This window comes from Pectinophora gossypiella, chromosome 26, assembly GCF_024362695.1.
Source record: "Pectinophora gossypiella chromosome 26, ilPecGoss1.1, whole genome shotgun sequence".
NCBI classification, from domain to species: domain Eukaryota; kingdom Metazoa; phylum Arthropoda; class Insecta; order Lepidoptera; family Gelechiidae; genus Pectinophora; species Pectinophora gossypiella.
In genome coordinates, this window is record NC_065429.1 from 5,368,849 (window position 1) to 5,374,848 (window position 6,000).

General features: G+C 38.3%; 1 long non-coding RNA gene across 1 annotated transcript in view; it reads right to left on the bottom strand.

Annotated features, from left to right (window-relative positions):
- LOC126378600 (uncharacterized) overlaps positions 1–5,574 on the bottom strand; it is a 111,464-nt gene extending 105,890 nt beyond the window's left edge. Inside the window, exon 1 of the long non-coding RNA XR_007568125.1 lies at positions 4,853–5,574. This is a non-coding gene — a long non-coding RNA (uncharacterized LOC126378600). The remainder of the gene's footprint in view (positions 1–4,852) is intronic.
- Positions 5,575–6,000: the final 426 nt, after the last annotated feature.

Consider the following 6,000-nt stretch of genomic DNA (forward strand, 5'->3'; position numbering starts at 1 on the left):
ATTTGGCCACGACACCTACGTCAATGGAGCACTGACAGAAATCAGAAATAAAAATCATACTCAACGTAATTATCATGGAGAAACTTGTTGAAGGTCAATGTAACATTTTTGAATTTACGTCATTTCACAAGGTGTTATGGCTGAGGAGAAGAAATGACAAGAAACTGCAACAGCAACACATCTTTTAAATCAACGGGTACATTACAAGTTATTTAATAACTAGAGGAACACATTCAAAACCAGACATTTTTATCATTTAGGTAATCATTAATCTTATAATAAACTTTTTCACATAAAGTAAGCTTCACGTGAGCTTTTTTAATTTCTGACAAATTTAAAATATTATCTGGTACTTTATTGTAAAAACGTATGCATAACCCCAAAAAAGATGAATTTAATTTACTTAATGTAGAATTTTGAATAGCAATTTTATTTTTATTCCTTGTATTGTAAGTAACCGTTTGTACGAAAACGTTTCGCCTTAAGTCGTGATGTATTCATTGTTTTTTGCTGATGTATGGGAGTGTATGGACGTTGTGAAGCGTATGGATGGGTTTATTATACTAGCATTTGATGGCTATAACTGTATTATGACGTTTTCTTGATTACTTTATAAGGGTGCGTTACCATGGATTTTCCTTAGTTCTAATGGTATTAGGGAATGACGTTCGTTATGTAAAAATTGACGATTCAAAGTGTACCTAACTATGTAACCTATTGAATAAAGATATTTTTGAATTTGAATGCAATCCCGATCTCGCGGGATCCCGTCTAATATTTCGGGATCAATCCCGAAGCGTAACATGACGAGATCCGATTCGAGACTGACGGGATTGGGCGAAATCAGAATCATTTATTCAACGTAATTATCATGGATAAACTTGTTGAAGGTCAATGTAACATTTTTGAATTTACGTCATTTCGCAAGGTGTTATGGCTGAGGAGAAGCAATGACAAGAAACTGCAACAGCAACACATCTTTTATATCAACGAATGTCCTTGAGTTATACTTTTTGTTTTGATTATGCTGATTACGAAAAAAAACTTAATTATTTAGTTAGTAATATTGAAGAATAAAGGTTTTTATTTTCTTTCAAAATATATTTTGTTTTGATGAACCTCAAACAAACAAACAAACAAACAGTTTTCATCGTTTTCAGCCATCCTAACATAACATTTTTTTATGAACTAGATGACATCCCGAAAATTTCGATATCTCGCGGAATTGATATTTCCAATCCCGCGGGATCTCGAAGTCGAGATCTCGAGTCGGGATTGCATTCCCAAAAGGGCTTACTCGCTAAACGGAAATTTCTCAAAATGGCCAAATTTAAAAAAAAAAACTATTTATTTTTTATTTTTAGAGGTCACCATAGTTTTCTTTTTTTTTACGTGTCTCATTGTAGATTTGCCGCAGATGGCGTTAACTACTTGGCCGGCCAAATGGGGGGCGCCACAGTAACAATACAAAACAGAAGGGAAACAAATTAAACTTATCCGCGCTAACTTGCTCAACATGTTGGTCATGTTGTTGTTGTAGGCAACATGTCGCTTTTTTTTCACGTGTCTCATTGTAGATTTGCCGCAGATGGCATTAACTACTTGGCCGGCCAAATGGGGAGCGCTGAAGGCTCTCACCCGGTACAACGTTTAAGACAACAGGCCTGAGGGTGCCCAGTTGGGCGCGAACCTCGGCTCAGGGCGTTGTCTGAGAGGAAAAATATTTAAAAAAATTAATCGACCCTAGTGGGTCGATAGCGATAAGCGCTGATTGAGGGAAATTGTCGACCACGCCGGTGATATATTTATTTATTTATTTATTTGCTGTCACATGGTGTCTTAAGGTCTAATTATAGTAAAGTGTCACATATGACGCCCTGGTAAGGGCACTGCAAATTGAGGGCATTTCGTTTAACGTTAAAAATTTCAAATATTAATCATTAAATTAATTAAAATCAAATTTAAAAGAAATAGACATCATTAAACTTGTCAGGAATTAAGATAAAAGTAACTTTTAACTCACATGGCAAAAATTCAAAAACTAAGATTTATAAGTAACAACCATAAAATAATGAATATCAACAATTTAAATAAACATTAAACATGTCAAGAATTAAAATTAAAATTAACATGTCAAGGATCTGGTTACATAATATAAAATTACATATTAATTTAAAATCGGTGGGGTCGGTATCGGGGTCCTGAAGTGTTTGGTGTCGCGAGCTGATCGGCCGCCTCTATGGCTAGAGTAATCGCGTCGTCAGGATCGTATATTACGTCCTTCGACAAAATGGCGCGCGCCAAGTTTTGCCAAGTGGAAACGCGCCTTTATCCCTATATCCTCCCTACACGCTTATCATTTATTACTTCCTTATCCATCTCAGAATGGATGGACAGTGTATTTGATATGAATACTCTATCATAATGTGAATATCCTTCAAATAGAAGATAAATACATTGTTTTAAGTTTACGCGGTTATTATCATAATTAAAACACATAATAATGGGTTCTTACAGCGTTTAAAGCAGAGATATGAGACTCCCGATAAATAAATAAATTATGGATCTACCTACTCCACTCCAATCTCATCAGTCATCCCGTGATCATGGCACTTGCAACAGTGTCGAAATATCGGGAGTCTCATAACCCTGCTTTAACGCGGTAAGAACCCGTTATTATGTGTTTTAATTAAGAAGATAAATATATCTACTAGGTACACAAAATTGCTGTTAAAAGTTTTTTTTTACCTGGTTTATTGTTGATTTGAAATGGCATTAACTACTTGAACGGACAAATGGGGAGTGCTGAGGGCTCTCATACATAACATAAGGATAATACGGATAAGACGTTCTTTTGAATTTACTAACGTAAATTCGACGAAAGTAATTTTTGACTTTCAATTGTATTTGAACGCAAGCAAACCCGTGTATGTCCACTAGCTAGCTAATAAAGAAGATTCCAGTTTTATTACGCCACGAACGGACAGACAGCTTTAATTAAGGTGGCTACACATTATCGTATAGCTTCAATGAACCTACTGATGAATTGCCCGGTAAGCGTGTCTACCTTTATACAGGATGGGTTGTCGTGAAAACGGTTAGAATAAAAAAATATATCTTTTGTAAAATTAGGTTTAAGTAGGTTAAAATTATAAATATACAGGGTGTTAGTGACATCGTAACGAATACTAAGGGGGATGATTTAGACCATGATTCTGAGTTGATAATCAAGTGAAATTTTCCGTCGCAAAATTCATGTCAATGTTTTTGGTTTTTTAAAATTATTTTCATTTCAATACTACAGACCGACGTTTTGAGTATCAGACCGATGGTTTCGAAGCGATCTTACGCAAAAAAACTGGCTCCCTGCTCACCAGGTTGGGAAACAGCCCCAACAGCATCCTGAAGACATTAGCTGATCGATACACATCGCCGCTTTGGAGATGTTTTGTGCGTAGGGTGACGATCACGGGAACTTACCCGTTCACGTGATGGTCATGAATGCGTGCAAAATATAATTTTCATTACTAACAATAGTTTCATAAGTCACTTCTTACTAACATAATATGGATGTATTTTTTTTGATCTGAAATAATCAATTTTATTTATTTTATTTTAATACTTTTGCTATGGAAAATTCTTCACTTGATAATCATAATGAGCTGGATCATCCCTTTTAGTATTCGTTACGATGTCACTTACACCCCGTACAAAGTACGTACAGGTAGCCTTACATGTAGACCGTATGGGTTGACACCGTAACGAATACTGATTGGGACGACTTAAACCATGATTATTAGTTAATATCTAGTGGAATTTTCCGTCGCAAAATTCATGTATTTTTTAATTATTTTCAGTTCCATACTTTTGCGACGGAAAATTCACATTGATATCTCATCACCATCATCAATTTAAGAGCCACGCTCTTGTCTGTGCAGCAATTTCCATGCTACTTTTTAGGGAAAAATAGGGCAGTGGTTTCCCTCTTGCCTTCCGCCGCGCAGTACTCTGTCTGACGCAGGTGGGGTGGCGCCCAGAGTAGTCCATTACAAAGCCATACTAGGACTCCTGTCCTCCGCCTCTGAATAGTACTAACAGTTACTGCTGTCCTCTGTCAGGTTCCAGGTTACAGTCCCTGTGACTTGCCCCGTCCGTCCTGCATTGCCGTACCGATGGCTCCTATCTTCGCCTCTGCAATCGTTGAGGTCTTCACCCGTATCCCTGGGCAAGGGTTCTACGTTATACCCTGTCGGTCTGGGTCCCTATTCGAACTCAGCCACCATCTCACTCCGGCCTACTGGAGTAAGAGGCGCTCACCTCCGCGGCAAGGACGCGCCAAACAGGAATTGCCCCAGTGGAGGGCAGAGAAAATGACTGTCACCCCTGGGGCCGGGTTAATGGTCTTGTATGGAACCAAGACCAAAGGAGACATTGATATCTACTCAGAATTTATTATGGTCTGAATTATCCATCAAAGTTTTCGTTACGATGTCACTCACTATCACCCTACGGATTTCCGAATTACGTACATACATACATACATAAACTCACGCCCGTAATCCCTAATGGGGTGGGCAGAGCCACAAGTAATCAAAGACAACTTGCAGCCACTGTTGATACGAATTCCAAAGATGGATATGATGAACCTTATGGTGATAAGGGATCAGCCTATCGCCCATAACATTAGTCCATCATGTTAGAGGACACAATCCCTCTGTCGGTTTTTACGACATGCCCGGGAAAAGAAGCAGCTGAACGTGTTCTATGTTTTTTATATGCTCCCAGAACAGCATAGAAGCAATCCGAATTACGTAATAATGAATTAAGAAACTGAAGTATTGTAAAATCCTACCTTCTTGGATATGGACGGATCCTCTTGTTGACGTCAGCTCTCGCCACCTCTCCGGCGGGGTACCGGCATGTAATCACATTAGTCCACTTTTGTACTTGATTATAATCTATTATTCACACACAAGAGAGTCACTGTCATTTTCTGCTTCTCAAGAGGGGAGAGCAGGTTCGATTCCCGGTAGGTACCGGATTTGCACTAATGAGTTATTAATTTATCATCATCATCAGCATTGTCCCGTTTCCACAGGGTCCACTTACCTAACCTGAAGATTTGACAGGTCCGGTAAGTTATTAATTTATCATAAGCACAATTTTCACTGTATTCTTCTTATCGTGTGGGTTATGGGGTAGATTACCAACCTCATCAACCCTGGTATCATGGTTATTGACCCGCCAAAGGCCCCTGACATGACTGACGTAGACTCGTCTCATGACTATCAAAGTTCGTTATACGAGTATCGTCTATTACAGAAGGCGATACGGCTCACTTTAGTATTAACAAAGGTCGGTGAAATGCGGGTAGTTTGATTTATCTTGCGCTGTACGACTACCCCATAAGTCAATATAGTCGTGTGCTTGTTGTTATTAGCTATTTATCTTTTAGACGTGAGATTATAATATTATTTACTATTATTGCAAACACTTTATCACTCGCGTTAGCGCAAAAAATTGCGTATTTTAAAAGTACTTAACACTTTTTTTCCCCGCGCAGAATGTTCTGCCTCCGAGACCTACAAAGGTACTAAACACCATCACCACGAGAAGCGCAACATCGCCGCAGCAAGCCATTCCTGGCTTGTGATTAGTCGGAGCGTTTGAGTGCGTCGATGACGCTCTGCTATTGGTCGAAATTCCAACAATAAGACAGTAAACTTAATCGTTGCGTATCGAAAGCCTACATGAGGAATGGCGCGAAAATTTTAAAAATGGAATAATGTATGTGGTTACGAAAATGTATGTTTATATCAATCCTGGCTTGTGATTGGTCGCAAAGTTTGAGTGCGTCGATAACGCTCTGCTATTGTTCGAAATTCCAACAACTTAACCGTTGCGTATCGAAAGCCTACATGAAGAATTTTTTTAAAATTGGAATAAAGTCAAATTATTAAAAAAATAAAATTATTCCAAATTCGGGTACATAATTATAGC